We start from the raw sequence: 16831 nt of genomic DNA on the forward strand, positions 1-16831 counted from the left end.
CATTGTGCCACTACCTTTGGACACTGGACTTTGCACTGTTCTCCCCACCACAGCTCCTCTGTTCATTATTTTTATCAAATACAATTTCTTTTTTATTAGAGGAGTTGTAGGTTTACAGAAAAGTCATGCAGAAAATGCAAAGTTCTTATTTAACCCCCTGTTATTAGCACTTTGTAATAATGCAGTAACTTTGCTACAATTGATGAAAGAATATTATTATAATTGTAGTTCACTGTATTGTACAGTCCTATGGTTTAAAAATTATTTTTTAAATTCTAGTGACACATATACAAGTTAAAATTTCCCGCTTTAGCTACATTCAAGTATACAATTAAGTGGTTTCAATCACATTCACAATGTAATGCTACCAGCACCACCATTCATTGCCAGAATCTTTCCATCACTTCAAACAGAAGCTATGCACCAATTAAGCATTAATTCTTCATTCTATATCCCCACCCTGGCCTATAGAAACCAGTACTCTAGTTTCTGACTATATGAATTTGTCTCTTCCAATTATTTCATATCAGTGATATCAAAGAATATTTATCCTTTTGTGTCTGGCTTACTTTACTCTAGATGATATCTTCAAGGTTCATCCATGTTGTTGCATATATCAGAACTTCATTCCTTTCTATGGCTGAATACTATTCCATTGTGTGTATATAGCCCATTTTGCCCATCCATTCATCAGCTGATGGACACTGGGATTGCTTCCATCTTTTGGCAATTGCGAATAATGATGCTATGAAAACTGGTGTGCAAATATCTGTTCGAGTCCCTGCTTTCCATTGGGTATATACCTAGAAGGAGGACTACCAGATCATATAGTAATTTTATACTTAACTTTCTGAGGACCCTTCAACCCATCTTCCACAGTGGCTGCCCCATTTTACAGTCCCAATAACAATGAATCAGTGTTCCTATTTTTCCACATCCTCTCTAACACTTATTTTCCATTTTTGTAGCAGACATTCTGGTGTGTATGGTGTCTTGTGGTTTTAATTTGCAACTCCCTAATGGCTAATGATGTTGAAAATCTTTTCATGTGCTTTTTGATTATTTGTTTATACTCTCTTTGGAGAAATGTCTAGTCAGGTCTTTTGCCCATTTTAAAATTTGGTTGTTTATGTTTTCATTGTTGAATTGTAGGGTTTCTTAAACTTTTTTTGGATATTGGTTTCCAAATATTTTTACCCATTCTTTAGGTTGTCTTTTTACTTTCACGATAAAATCCCTTGAGACACAAATGTGTTTAATTAATTAACTGCTATATTCTATTTTTTTCTCTTATTACTTGTGTTTTCATGTGAAGCCTAAGAAACCATTGCCTGATACAAGTTCCTGAAGATACTTCCCCATGTTTTCTTCTAGGAGTTTTATAGTTTGGATTCTTATATTTAGGTCTTTGAGGTATCTTGAGTTAATTTTTGTTTAAGGTATGAGCTAGAGGTACACCTTCATTCTTTTGCATATGGAAATCCAGTTTTCCCAGAACCTTTTGTTGAAGAAACTATTGTTTCCCAATTGAATGGCCTTTGCCCCAGGGTTAAAAATCAGAGGGCCATAAATGGGAGGGTTGATTTCTGAGTTCTCAATTTGATTCCATTTTTTCTACATTTGTCTTTGTGCTAGTACCACAGTGTTTTGATTACTGTAGCTTTGTATTAAATTTTGAGACCAGAAAGTGAGAGTCCTCTAACTTCATTCTTTTTTCAATATGGCTTTGACTATTTGGGGCCCCTTATAAATTTGATGGTTGACTTTTCCATTTCTGCAAACAAGGTTGTTGAAATATTGATTGGGAATGCGTTGAATTTGTAAATATCTTTGGGTAGAATTGACATCTTAACAATATTTAATCTTCCAATCTAGGAACATGGAATGTCCTTCCATTTATTTAGGTCTTCTTTAATTTCTTTTAGCAATGTATTATAGTTTTCTGTGGATAAGCCCTTTATACCCCTGGTTAAATTTATTCCTAGATATTTCATTCTTTCAGTTGCTATTGTAAATGGAATTTATTTTCTTGATTTCCTTTTCAGATTGTTCATTACCAGTGTATAGAAACACTACTAAGTTTTTTGTGTTGCTCTTATACACCACCACTTTGCTGACTTTGTATATTATCTGCAGATTGTTATAGATTTTTAAAGTGTTTTTACATGTAGGATCATGTTATCTGCAAATAGGGAAAGTTTCACATTTTTGGTTCCAATTTGGGCACCTTTTATTTCTTTTTTTCTTTCCTAATTTCTCTAGCTAGAACTTGTACAATGTTGTATGAGTGGTGAGATTGGGCATCCTTTCTTGTTCATGATGTCAGAGGGAAAGCGTTCAGTCTTCCACCATTGAGTATGATGTTAGTTGTGGGTTTTTTTTTTTTTAACATGCCCTTTATCACATTGAGAAAGTTTCCTTTCATTCCTAGTTTTCAAAGTGTTTTTATGGAGAAGGGGTATTGGGTTTTGTCAGATGCGTTTTTCTGTGTCAATTGAAATGATCATGTGTTTTTATTTCTTTCATTCTATTCATGTGCTCTACTACATCAATTGATTTTCTTATATTGAACTATCTCTGCATACTTGGGATAAATCCCACTTGATTATGGCATATAATTCTTTTAATGCGCTGTTGGATTCTTTTTGCTGGTATTTTTTGAGCATCTGTATTCATAGGGGATATTTTTCTGTGATTTTCTTTTCTAATGATGTCTTCATCTGACTTTGGTATTAGGGTAATATTGTCCTCATAGAATGATTTGGGGAATATTCCTTTCTCTTCAATTTTTTTGTAACAGTGTGAACAGACTTGATGTTAATTCTTCTCGGAATATTTGGCAAAGTTCACCAAGGTAGTCATCTGGGCTTGGGCTTTTCTCTATTGGAAGGTTTTGAATTTGATTCAATTTCTTTACTTGTTATTGTTCTCTTGATATCTTCTATTTCTTCTTGAATCAGTGTAGGTAGTTTCTGTGTTTCTAAAAATTGTCACTTTACCTAGGTTATCAAATTCATGTATACTTATTCATAGAATCCTCTTATAATTCTTTTTGTTTCTTTGGGATTGGTAGTCATGTCCTCCCTTTGTGTCTGATTTTAGTTATTTGCATCTTCTCTCTGTTTTTCTTTGTCAGTCTAGTGATTGGTTTGTTAATTTTGTTGATCTTTTCAAAGATCCAATTTTTAGTTTTTTTGTTTCTTTCTACTGTTTTTTCTCTATGTCACTTACTCCATTCTAATCTTTATTTCCTTCCTTCTGCTCATGTCTGTTTAATTCCTTATTTATTTAGATTTTCCAGTTGTGAGGTTAAGTCTTTGATTCGCTATCTTTCTTTTCTAATGTAAGCATTTAAACTATAATTTTCCCTTTCACCACGTGTGAGAAGTAAAAAGTGGAATTACATACTAAAAAAGAGAATACAATATTACTGGTGTTTATAATTACCCATATGTTTACCTTTATTGGGAAGGGGTCTTTATTTCTTATGCCACTTTGATCCACTGTCTTGTTCCATTTCTTTCAGTTTGAAGAACTTCCTTTAGTATTGCTTGTAGGGCATGAAGAATGGTGAAGAATTCCATCTGTTCTTTTTTATCTTGGAATGTCTTAATCTCTCTTTTATTTTTGAATGACAGTCTTGCTGGATACAAAGTCATATGGCAGTTGTTTTCTTATAGCACTTTAAACTTTTGTCCCACTGCCTTCTGGTCTCCATGGTCTGATGAGAAATTGACATTTAATCTTATTGGAACTGCTATATATATATAATTCATTGCTTTTCTCTTGCCACTTTTAGAACTCTCTCCTTTGTCCTTCGCATTTGAGAACTTGACTACTATGTGCCTGGGTGTTGTTTTTTAAATTTAACCCTTTTGGGGTTCTCTTTGCTTCTTGAGTATTCATATTTGTGTCTTTTGTTAAATTTGTGAAGTTTTCTGCCATTATTTCTTCTGCCCTTTTCTCTCTTTCTTCTCCTCTGGGACTCCCATAATGTGTATATTGGTATCTTTGATGGTGTCCCTCAGTCTCCAAGGCTCTGTTCATTTTTAAGATTCTTTTTCCTTATTGCTTTTTAGTCCCTTTCATTTCAATAGGCTTGTATTGAGCTTCCATTCACTACTGATTGACTAGATTCATTACTGATTGACTGGATTCATCAAAAGCATCAAAACTCTTAGATGCCTTATTCCCCAAATTCTTTCATATTGATATTGTCTGTCTGTTGCCTTTATTTGTATGCTTTCACCTCATTATAGGTGATTCTATATTTTTTGGGGAGGGTGCTGGAAGTCTGAGTAATTCTTTTATTCTTTGGACTTCAATACTGAAAGTACATTATATCTTTATAATTCCATCCTGGAATTATTTGGCACATGGTATTCTTTTTCTATCTGTAAACTTAGCTTTACTTTTATATCAGAAATTTCTTGTGTTATATCTTTAACTCCATTTCTATTCTGTGTTTGGGCTCTCTTCCTCAGGGACAATTTCTATGTTGGATTGCCTTTGTCTTTCATATTTATTATTTTCTACCTGTTTTAAAAACTCCTTATCTTTTTTTTTCTAAGATTTATTTTTGATTATCTTAATCAGCTGATTCACTCTTAAGTCATACCTGGATTGCTCATTGATATTTCTCGTGTCTTTATTATGTCTTTAATGTGTGACTTTGGTCTTCATGTTGCTTAATTAATTTTGTAGTCTCCCTTTTGGTCTCATTCTCTTGTTTTGTAATTTCACTCTTATATTCTTGATTATTGATTTCATGATTTTACTAAGTTTCTCTATAACACAAATCAGTTGCAGGAAATTTTCTTCCACATTTGGTACTTTGTTATTTGCATGCTATATTCTTCTTGCTATAGTATAGCCGCATAATTGCCATATCTTTTCTTTTTATCTTGTTCATGTTACTTTCGCAGCTCTGTTCACCCATTTTTCCTCTGGTTGACTGTGGTTGAATTCGTCTTGCCGCTGTAATTGAGATCTCCTTTACTTCTCAGCTACAGTTTAAGACTGCTCTGTTGCAATTTTATTTACTTTTCATTTTGCTTGAGGGCAAGGCAGGAGTTTGGGTGTGGGTGGAGGACAGACAACAGGTCTGCTGGAGCTATAGCAGGCTCTGCGGCATGATATGGGTGCTGGGCTGTCTTCTGGTATTTTCTTTTTTCTTTTTTTTCTACCAAGACTGGAAGAATGATTTTATTTTTTATTTTTTAAAATTAATTAATTAATTTTTAAAATTGCATTTTTTGAAGGTACATAAATAAAAAAATATAAGAGTTTCCCATATACCTCACTCCCCACCCCCCACTCCTCCCACATCAACAACCTCTGTCATCATTGTGGCACATTCATTGCATTTGGTGAATACATTTTGGAGCACTGCTGCACCACATGGATAATAGTTTACATTGTAGTTTACACTCTCCCCTGTATATTCAGTGGGTTATGGCAGGATATATAATGTCCAGCATCTGTCCCTGCAATATCATTTAGGACAACTCCAAGTCCCAAAAATGCCCCCACATCACATCTCTTCTTCCCTCTCCCTGCCCTCAGCAACTACCATGACCACTTTCTCCACATCAATGTTACAGTTTCTTCCATTACTAGTCACAATAATTCTATAGTAGAATATCAGTAAATCCACTCTAATCCATATTTTATTCCTCCATCCTGTGGACCCTGGGATGGTGATGTCCACTCAACCTCTAAATTGAGAGATGGCTTAGGTCCCACATGGTTGATGGATGTGATTCTCTTGCTTGTAGTTGTAGGCACTCTCGGTTCCCTGGTGTGGGGGAACATTCCTGTTAGCTGACCTGGGTAAGTCCAATGAACTGGAGAGTAGAAGTTGCAACTCTTCTGAGGTTCAGGGCCCAGCTGGCATATGGCCAGTTCAGAGATTGAAGTCTCCTGAGTATACACCAACCCCAGCACCAACCACAGGTTCAGTAAAAGTGACAGAAGAGGCATGTGTAGAAAGTTCACATCTGAGTCCAACTCCATCACACTCAGGAACACAAATTCCAAAGTAGGGCCCAATGGCAAGGCATTGAACTCCAAAGCCATCTGCCACAACTGTAGAACCTGTGTGTCTCCATAACCCTCAGGAGCACCAGTACCTAGGGTTGTATCTACTTCGGCTGTCTCTGGGATCCTGCTGAGGTATATATAAGCACGACCCCTCTAATGACCTCCCGACTCTTTTTTGAAAACTCTTAGCCATATAGACTCATTTGTCTTTACCATTTCCCCCTTTCATTCAAGGTCTTTTTCTAGTTGCATCACCAGTTAGTGATTGGTAGTAATCCCTTGGCACCAGGGAGGCTCATCTTCAGGACTCATGTCCCATACTGGGGGGAAGGTAATGCATTTACATGCTGAGTTTGGTTTAGAGAGTAGCCACATTTGAGCAACATGGAGGCTCTCAGGAGGTAACTCTTAGGTACCCTGGGAGCTCTAGACCTAGTTGAAATTTCAGGCACACAGGCTCATAAGTATAGACATCATTATCAAGGACTCATCATTAAGGTCTTTGCCCTAGCTCTTGGGGGATTGTTGCTGTTCCATTGCGGAATGTGACAGAGTTCCCCTGGCTAGGAACTCAGCACTCCCTCAGTTGTCATTTGTAACTGTAACTACAATGAAAACACCCAACGAATATCTGAACATTTTTATATACCCTATATATGTGCCCTGGAGAAACAACCATGTGTCCCCCATCATTAACACCCCCCATCAGTGTTCCTCCCTTGCCATAGTTGAACCTCTCTGTGGTCCAAAACTTCTTAAAAAATGAAGACTAAAATATTGCCAAATTCAATTAGTAGGAAAATGAAACAGTAATGATAGGTTTAAGGATTAGAAATAGAGTTTTTTCTTAATGCCCAGTACCTCCTAGTCAGGGTATGTCTGTTTCCTAGGGAGGAAACAGATCATCCTTTCAATTTAGCATGGCACCTTGGAAGACAATTTTCATACTTCTGCTGTGGCCCTGAAATTCTGTTGTGAGTAGTAGGGGCTTTTATCTTCAGATTTTTAAAAAATCACGATATTAGCCTGGCTCACCTCCCATTCTTCTCTCCAAACTGAAGGCAATAAGAGAGAAGCCCAATGATCTGGTTGACTCATGTCTTTTCCAGTTTGGTTTCTGGATGCTGAAGGCAATGCTATGACCACTGCAGAGCCACACTACAAACTTGATTCACTTCCTGGCCTCCTGTTTTTGGAGTTTATAGATGTTTGGGTTGTTGCTGATGAATTTTTTTTTGCTGGTATTATTATTATCATCATTATTTACTAATTTTTTATTATTTCAGTCAGATATTGATGGAGAAAGGCTACCTGGCTCCTATTTATCATCTTTACTCTGACATACTTTATTTTTATAGTCATATGTATTAAATGCTTCCATTGAGGTTTTGAAGAGGTGACATTAAGGCATGTTTTTCAAAAGTACATTGTTCTTACAGAAAGCCTCTTTTAACTTCTTTAGCTCTGCAACTCCCCAGACACAATAAAGAATGGTGATAAGTTAAGAATAGAAAATAAAACCACAAAATAACAAGAGCTAAAAAACAGTATTAAACAAAGCCAAAAAAAAATCCTCCATCTTTTATCAAATCCCGCTACTGAGCCCAGAGTCAGCACCTTCATACAGATGATATTATTTAGTTTGAGATGGGTAATCACTTCATTTGTCAGATTAGTAAAATGAGATTCAGAGACTTTAAATCACCTGCTCGAAGTCACACAGCTAATAAACATGAAAGTCATGCTTTAAATGCAGACCTGAGTTGCTGTAAACCCACAAACGCTTTCAGTGTTCCTCCAGAAAGGAATCCAGAAGAATCCTGTTTTATTTGGTTGGAGGGAGTTCTGAGGAGAGCTGGAATAAAAGCTTTGAAAAGGAGGACAGAGTTAGTAAAGTACAAGCTGTTAGTTAAAAAATATGTTTGTGGTAGTTCTCTAAGAGTCAGTCTTGCCTCCAAAAGTTAAAGTATAGTCATCTTCTGGTTTGGACATCCAGAGGGCAGTTTAGCAGAATTACCGGGGGGAGGAATTTAGGAATATTTACACGAGTCATAAGGGACTTTATTAGTCACGTGTTACTGTGAAACAAACCATCCCCAACTCAGTGCCTTCAAGCAACAAGTATTTGCTCACTCATGTACCTGTGAGCCAATTGAGGGTTGGCTGCTTTAGGCTGGGCTCTCCTAGATTTGACTCCAGTTTGTAGGTTGGGTCCAAGTTTGCTCCAGATGGCTTTCATTCACCTTACCCCAGTGAACTGCCCGGGGCATGTTCTTCTGGTAATGAGAGAAGTCCAAAGGAGTATTCCTTTGCAAACAAACACATACTGAGTTTTGCTAACATTCCATTGGTCAAAGCCAATCTCATGACTGACCTCAAGGTCTGCAAAGATACTTGGCAGAAGGCATAAATGCAAGCAGGGCTGAAGAACTGGGGCCAATAATTCAATCTATTACAGACACCAGGAAGAATTCTTTTTAAGAGCAGATAAAAGAAACAGCACAAATCCCCTGAGTACTAAAGGCACTTAAATTGAGAAGGTTCTATCTTATTTGGGGAATATATGTATGGGGAAGATATCTTATTTGGGGAAGATTCAGGCTCTGGGGGTAGCTCAGGAACCCCACAGATGAAACCTGAAAGTGATGAGGACAGAAATGTGATCTTGAGTAATAGTCAGAAATGACCCATTGTCTTGGTGCCCTATTTAACTCTTACACTATTTTGCCAGGCTGTGAGCCCTAGAGAACAGGGATTTTTTTCTTTTTCTTTGCTATTTCCCTGATACTTAACTCAGTGTTTAGCATGGAGTAGGTATCCCACAGCACTTGATTGAATCAATGAAGGAATAAATGACTGAGTGAAATATGACAGCTATGTTTCAGGGAAATTTTTCACTGTTACTTTTTCCTGTGGCTTGAATTTTAAAAAGTCTGGATAATTGGAAAATAGCAGGTTGGTTTGAACCAGAAACTAGTATAAACATGGTTCAAAATATGACTCCACTCTTAGATCAGGGACCTCATAATTTGCTCAGCATCGATCAACAATTAACCCTGGAGAAATTGCCTCGGGAAGGTGTAGACTCGAAGTGATCCAAAGAACAGTTAAAATGAGTACTTATTGAAGGAAATGGATATCAAGCACTTTTGCAGATTGACGAAAGAACCATCCAGGGATTTCTCCTCACAAACCAGATGGTAGCCTCTAGCGGACTGCCAGAAAGATACTGAAATTGGTAGTGATTGCAGCCAAGCAGACCTGCCCTCTCCAAGTCCGCAGGAGGCTCAGGATGCTATGGTGTGTAATTACCTCCCAACTGAGTCTTTATGTGGTGACATAGCTGGCGGAACTGAAGCTACTGCAGCATTATCTGCATTAATTTGAAATTGCCTCAAATAATATTATTTTATGGATGCAAAGACATAATACTGGTAAAATCAACATTTAGACCTTGAGAGCTTTTTTTCTAGTATTGGGTGGCATTGGTAGTAGAGTGGGGAGTTAAAAAATCTGATTTTCACTCACACTTTCAAATATCACTGGTGGTATAACTTGGCCCACCTTCTTGGAGAGCAATTGACAATGATTTCTAAAATTTTAAATGTGCATGACATTTCACACCAGCATGACATGAGGGCCTTTGGGCCACATGAGGACATCTTGTCCATTTATTAAGAGCAAAGGGAAGTTATTATAATGTGTTTAAAGGACGGGAAAGGATGGTGGGGTTGGTGATCTGATCAGATTTACACTTGGAAAAGGTATCAGATGAGAGACAATTGAGAGTCAATAGCAAAAGTAAGGTGGGTGCTGCCCTGCAGCCATGTGCAGGTGGCAGAAGGAGGAAGGAGGAAGGAAGGAGAACTGCTGTGTATTGCTGGTGCTCCACATGTTTGAAAAAAAAAAAGGGAGTAAAACCTGAGTGGGCAGAAATGAAAACTTGGAACTTTTCTGTGGTTTATTTTCCTGTTCTAATTTCCGGAGGTTCTATCCATCTCTACATGGAGCCGTAAACCACGGAGACTTCTATACCCATCAGTAAGACTGATGCTTGTCAAGAATGCCTGCAGTCAGCCCAAATGTGAGATGGTTTAATCCTCTAATTATAGATGCCTCCTGTAGCAACAGGCTCTCTGAGCCCCCAGCCAGGATCACAAGAGACACAATCCTGGCTCCTCCAGGTAAATCCTGCGATTACCCAGCACAGGAAAAAGGTGAGATCTGAAGGGTTCTTTCTTGGAAGCCCACATGAATACTGGTTTCTGAAGCCTGGCTTCACAAGCCCCATGTGGTGCCCCTGAGCTCAGTCTTCTCATTTCCAAGCAACCCGGGGTATGCTGCTCCACAAATTTGCAGTGTGAGCTGCAAGTAATAATACTCTTATTTTCAGCACTGAATACTTGAGGCAGCATAGCACAGTGCAAACTGCTGGGTTCAAATCCAGCTCTACTACCTACAAGATTTTGAAAAGTTATTCTTTATGTCTCATTTTCCTCATCTGCAAAATAATGATAACATTAGTACTTACTTATCCCATTGCTAGGAAGAGTGAAAGAATTACAACCGTGACTCAAGCTAGTACCTTCAAACAGTAAGTACTCAATAAATGCTAATCATTTTTATATTATGACAGGTGTTAGGTAGTGGTTGATGTGGAATTGATTTATTCTGAAGACCTCTATGTGGTATCAGATTTTGGGCCTATAGTGAAAGTATTCTGTGCTGGTCTGAGTTTTTTGTGGACCCCAGAAAATTCTGTTCTTAAGCTAACCCATTGCTGTGCATGTAAACCTTTTTTTTTTTTTAAAGATTTATTTATTTATTTATTTAATCCACCTCCCCCCACCCTGCCCCCGTTGTCTGTTCTCTGTGTCTATTTGTTGCATCTTGTTTCTTTGTCTGCTTCTGTTGTCGTCAGCGGGACGGGAAGTGTAGGCGGTGCCATTCCTGGGCAGGCTGCACTCTCTTACACGCTGGGCGGCTCTCCTTACGGGGTGCACTCTTTGTGCGTGGGGCTCCCCTACACGGGGGACACCTCTGCGTGGCACGGCACTCCTTGCGCGCATTAGCACTGCGCGTGGGCCAGCTCCACACCGGTCAAGGAGGCCCAGGGTTTGAACTGCGGACCTCCCATGTGGTAGACGGACGCCCTAACCACTGGACCAAGTCCGTTTCCCCTGCATGTAAACCTATTTATGTGGGACCTTTTGGTTAGATTCAGTTAAGGAAACTTTTGATTAAATCACTTTTGATTAGATTGCTTCAGTTAAGGGCCTTTGATTAGATTGCGGGACCCAGGGTGGATCTTAATCCTTTTACTGGAATTCTGTATAAATGGAGGAGCACAGCAAGAGATGCCATATTACCCTGCCATGTGAGAGAGGGCTCTGAGATGGCATGCAGGCTCAGAAAGAGAAACCCCTGAGAGGCTGAGAGAGAGGTGGGAGGCTGGAATCGGTGGAGCAGCCAAAGCTGAAGCAGAGAGGGAGATGGAGCCATGTGCTTGAGCACCCACAACTGAGCTCAGGGAGAAAGTGAGCCTGGAGGAGATGGTGAGACTGGCCGCCATCTGTCTTGCCACAGGCAGGAGTCCAGGATCATGTGCAGTAGAACTTTGTTGAGAAATCATCCCTTGATGTGGACATTTTCATAGCCTCAGAACTATAAGAATTTACCCTACTCAATTTCCATGATAAAAGCCAACCCATTTCTGGTATTTTGCATTTAGCAAACTAAAACATCTTTTAAGAATTTGGAAATGATGAAAATAAGGTTTTCCTCTGAGAATGAAACAAAAAGATAAATACATCATGGATCAAAATAAAGTTACCTCAAAGTGACAGAATGACTCCCAGACAAGCAGGGCTCAACTGTAATCATGCATCATTCATTGATTCATTCAACAAATGATTTCTGAGTGTCTGCCATGCCTCAAGCACCAGGCTGGGTGCTAGATGTAAATTGGGACTTGATGCTTGTTTCATGGAGTTGACCAACCACTGAGCGAAACCGGTAATAAATAAGTAAACTAATGAACTTACATTGTAATAAATTGTGTCAGGAGTTTCAAAGAAAAGAAACAGGGTGCTGTTAGAAGGCAGGTTGACTATATGGTATTCCACTGTATGATCTACCATATACAATTAGTCTGTTCTATTACTGATGGACATTTGGTTGTTTCCTTTTTTTCTGGTGATTATGAGTAATGTTGCTAGGAACATTCTTAGATATGTGCTCAGTTGCCCAAAGTCAGTTTTGATAAATTGTCCCTCCTTTCCCTCCCCCACAGAAATTTGTCTATTTAGTACCAAGATTAGGGCAGTAGCAACAGTTCAATCTGGGTGCATGCAATAAAGGAGTACACTGTACAGAATTTAAAAATAAAATCAAAGAAAATGTCAGTAATTACAAACAATACTTCCCCCACACCCAAAAAGTATTTTTTAAAAAAAGATTCATTATTTATTTATTTCCACCCCCTCTTGTTGTTTGAGCTTGCTGTTTACTCTCTGTGTGTATTTGTTATATGCTCTCTGTGTCTGCTCATTTTCTTGTTTTATGAGGAACCAAACTTGGGACCGTCCATGTGGGAAGGAGGTGCCTAATCGCTTGAGCCACCTCCGCTCTCTGCTTGTTGTGTCTCTCGTTATGTTTCCTCCTGTCATCTTGTGGCATCATCTTGTTGCATCAGCTTGCCGTGTCAACTCATTGCTTCAACTTGCTGTCCTTCTTCTTTAGGATGCACTGGGAACTGAACCTGGGACCTCTCATGTGGTAGGTGGCACCCCAACTGCTTAAGCCACATCCACTTCCCCCAAAAAGTATTTTGTTGTCTATGTTAAAAAATTACAGAGGTTCCTGTTGAATTTGAGCAATATATATGGAAATTTCAAATTGACACCTAAAAAAACATTATATTCTATGTTTAAGTTAATTTTGAGAATTTTCAGTTATGGAATTAGCTCTTGACACATTTGGACTCAGCTACACACCTTTGTTTTGAAAGTAACTTTGTGACAGTTCAGACTTATTTGAACTTGCTTGCTTTGGGGGCAAGTCATATCTGCTTTTCTATTCTCTGAAGGTATATCCCTGGGGTCCCAGGTTTATATGAAGAAGGTCTACACATTTCTCCACCTTAGATGGATGGTTTCTGGACTTTGGCCTCTCTCACTCTGGACAGGTCCAGACATCAACTCAGAGCACAAATATTTGTAGTACCTGAAATACTTCTTTGAGGCTTGGCATTCTGCTTAGCATGCAGGTTGTAGCTCGAGTACCTTTCCCAGTGTCTCTTGTAGTTAGGTGGTACTTTTGATAGACTCCTAGCTAATGGAATATGGATGGAAATGATAGATGCCTCTTCCAGACCTGGTCCCTGAAATACTCCATGTGATCTTCCAGGTATTCTCTCTGCTGTTTTCACCAGTGGCTTCAGAGAACTTAATGAGGACTGCGTGCTTTGGAAGAGGTAGAGCCACTAGACGAAAGAAGCTTGGTTCCCTGAATGACTAAATGGAATAGAGTTAGCTGTACTAATCTTCATAATTATGATGGTAATAAGAATTAAATATTTATTTGGTTAAACACTAAAAATTCGGGATATTTGTTATAGCAGTTAGCATACCCTGGATGATACACCTGCCTTTTGTTATCATTGTTACCACCTTTTTTCCATCTCTAGACTTCTGATTTGTGAAATCATTTATTCATTCCACAAACATTGAGTGCCAGCCACTATTTTAAGCTTAGGTGATACAACAGTATATTTAAAAAAAAAAAAAGGCACTCTTCTCATAGAACTTACATTTTATATGGCCAGTTCTTTGCCATGGTAGGCTTTTCCTCTCTTATTATTTCATGAGCAGTGAATAAATTTCTCACAATGAGGCGAGGTACTCTTTTTTTTGTTTTCAAATAAATTATTTTTCTCTGCCTTGCACCTTTTCTCCATTTCAATTTTAGATACTTTTAAACAATGTACAGAAACTAATTTTAGCATGGTCAGACCATTTCCTTCACTAGGGTTGAATCTACTTGAAATAAACTCATTTCTTTCCTAATCTTGTCACTGTGTGACCTCTCCCATGACACTTCATTTTGCCCTCTTCTTTTTTAATCTCCCTTGTGTTATTGGCACAATTCCACAGGTTTTGACCTTGAAAGGAAACCACCTGCCTGTACAACTCATTTGATTTGAATTTCCATGCAACTATCTCTTTGGCTAAAGGATACAAGTGGTATGAGAACAATGACTCTGTAAGGACAGTTTGGTGAAGCAAAAGTGAGGGATGGCCCAATGGTTTTACTTTAAATGACACAGCGCCCACAGTCAAGGCTCGTGCACCCTCCTTTCTCCCTGAGCAGTGGGGAGACACTGAGTCCTGATGATATCCTGTTAGCCCTGAATCAAGCCCAAGCCGAGGACTCTTCAGTAAGGTGGCCCATTATGTCCTCTTGCTAAAGCAATCTGGAAAGGTAAAGAGTGCACCTGTCCCTTTCTAACCACACCTGCTGAGTCCTTTCTCCTTAGGCTAGGAGAGCACGGACAGTGGTCAGGAGAAGTAGCCTTTGGCCAGGCCTCTAAGCAGAGTGCGGACAGCTAGGCAGAGAGTTGTAAAGCCTCACTCAGCCATGCATATGGGTCTTATATAGAATGTCTAGGAGTTGCATACTTGGACATACATGAACAAATAACCAAATCTGACTAGGTTCTGACTGTGTCACTTGCTAGCTGTGTAGCTGGGATGACTTCCTTTCCCTTTAAGCCTCTCGTCTCTTCACCTTCAGCAGGAGCTCTTAACCTCATAGATCCAGGTTCAAGCCCTCTCTTAAAAGGTCTGCAAAACTGCTTTGGGTATCTGTGCTGTAAAGGTTTCTTGAGAGAGCACTCACAGCTTTCATATGGTTCTCAAATTTGGTGTATGTGACTTCAGACTTAAACTGTAGATTCTGGACTCTGCACTCTCTGTCTCTAAGGTGCCAAACAGCCCTCACGCATTGATAAAATTATTGGAAGTCTATAGACAGTATTATAATGTCTTTTTCCTGCATAGTGTTCTGTATGTTCTTTAAACAAAAGTTTCCTTAATGTGTTCTTCTAAAATTTTGCTTGTGTGTCATGTCATTTTGGTGAGTTTTCTGGACAGTGGGTCCTAGAAAAAGCCAGAATGCTTGGGCAGTAGGGACAGCCCCGTTCTGGCTGGAGTGGGGCTGACAGTGGCACCTCATTGACCTTTTTACAACACACAGAAAAAAATGTGAAGTGAAGATTGTGCACAGTCAGGAGAGTCCAAAATTTCCAGAATGTTTGGGAAAGAATTAGGGTTTTCTTCAAAGTCCAAGAATCTTGGCTAGCGCTCTGGTGCATGCCGTGTCCATCGCACCCTTTTGGTAAGAGCTAGCCCAAGGTGAACTCTCCTGGGCAACGGAAGGCATCCCACTCGGAGAACATACTCAGGAGGATGCAAGGGCAGCTCTAATCACGACCTCAGTCTGCTGAGCTGACCAGTGTAGCACCGGGGTTGGTTTGAGATTCAATTTGGGTTTGCTGCTGAATTCTTCCCCCAGATATGGTTGATCCAGTCAACATTAGGAAAGTGGATATCCTCTATGTGGAATTCTATAATCTTCCAAAAAAGGGGGTGGGTCCTTGAAGAATCACTCTACATTTTCCTTTTCTCCCTAAGTTCCTCCTTTTGACTGGCTACAAGACTGAGGGGGGAGGGGAAGGAGCTAGATAAAGAAAGAGTAATAGAGGAAGGAGGGAGAAAGAGAGCAAGGAGGGAGGGTGGGAGGGGGGAGCACATGAAAAAGCACACTCACTTATCAAGAGGTTTGGACCATGGCCGATTTGAAATATTACTAACCTTGCATTTTCAAATTTGATGCACAACAACCAAGATGCTAATACTTCCCTTAGTTTAGAAAAAAAATCCTTTCACCCATCTCTTCTAGCTGAAGATTAGGAGAGAGGCTTTAAGAAGATTTAAAAAAAACCCAACTTCTGAGCAGCGGAAAAAATGGTTTGTGATTCAGGGGCTTCGGGCAATTCATCATGGAAATTGGGTTTCTTAGCAGACATCGTGTGAATCCTTTCGTCCCTGTCAACTTTTTAATACATTACATTGAGAATGTAAATCGTGTCGGCGAGGGGGAGCAAAGAAAAGAAAGGGAGCGAGAGAAAAGAGAAAGCTTCCTCATTTTGGATTTAGAAGGGAGGAAGTATGAGGCCTGTAATTCATATTAAGTAAATAATAAAAAACTATATACATATATAGATATGCAGTTATATCTGGGAAAGAAGTGGGGAGAAGTGAGTGAGACAGAGTAAAATTGAAATCGTTGAGTGCTTTTGAAGGGTAAGCAGTAGGTGCTTCTTATAATTTATTTTTATTTCCTTTAGTTTTTATTCCTTCACATTTGTTCCTTTAGATGTATGACCCAACTTATTCCCCTCCAAAAGCAGAAGACAAAAGCTTGAGTTAGTGGTTCCACGATTAAGGAAAAAGCTTGAGTTAGTGGTTCCACGATTAAGGAAAAGAGAAGAAAAGAGAATCTAAAGCCTCAGTAATAGAGAATGCTCGTGAGAGGGCTGGAGCTTCTGCCCCATCTCTGTCACCCTCAGGATAAGGCAGAGTCCCTTGGCTGGCTTCCCTACATATAAATGTTGCCTGATCTCATTTCTAAAGTCTCTTTCAAAAGTTGTTCCATTCCTTCTAACTCAATGGTCCACTCCCCTAAGAACTGTTGAAAATACAATTGGTGAGTGCACTGTTTGCTGGGT

The sequence above is a fragment of the Dasypus novemcinctus genome, chromosome 4, assembly GCF_030445035.2.
Source record: "Dasypus novemcinctus isolate mDasNov1 chromosome 4, mDasNov1.1.hap2, whole genome shotgun sequence".
Classification (NCBI taxonomy): Eukaryota; Metazoa; Chordata; class Mammalia; order Cingulata; family Dasypodidae; genus Dasypus; species Dasypus novemcinctus.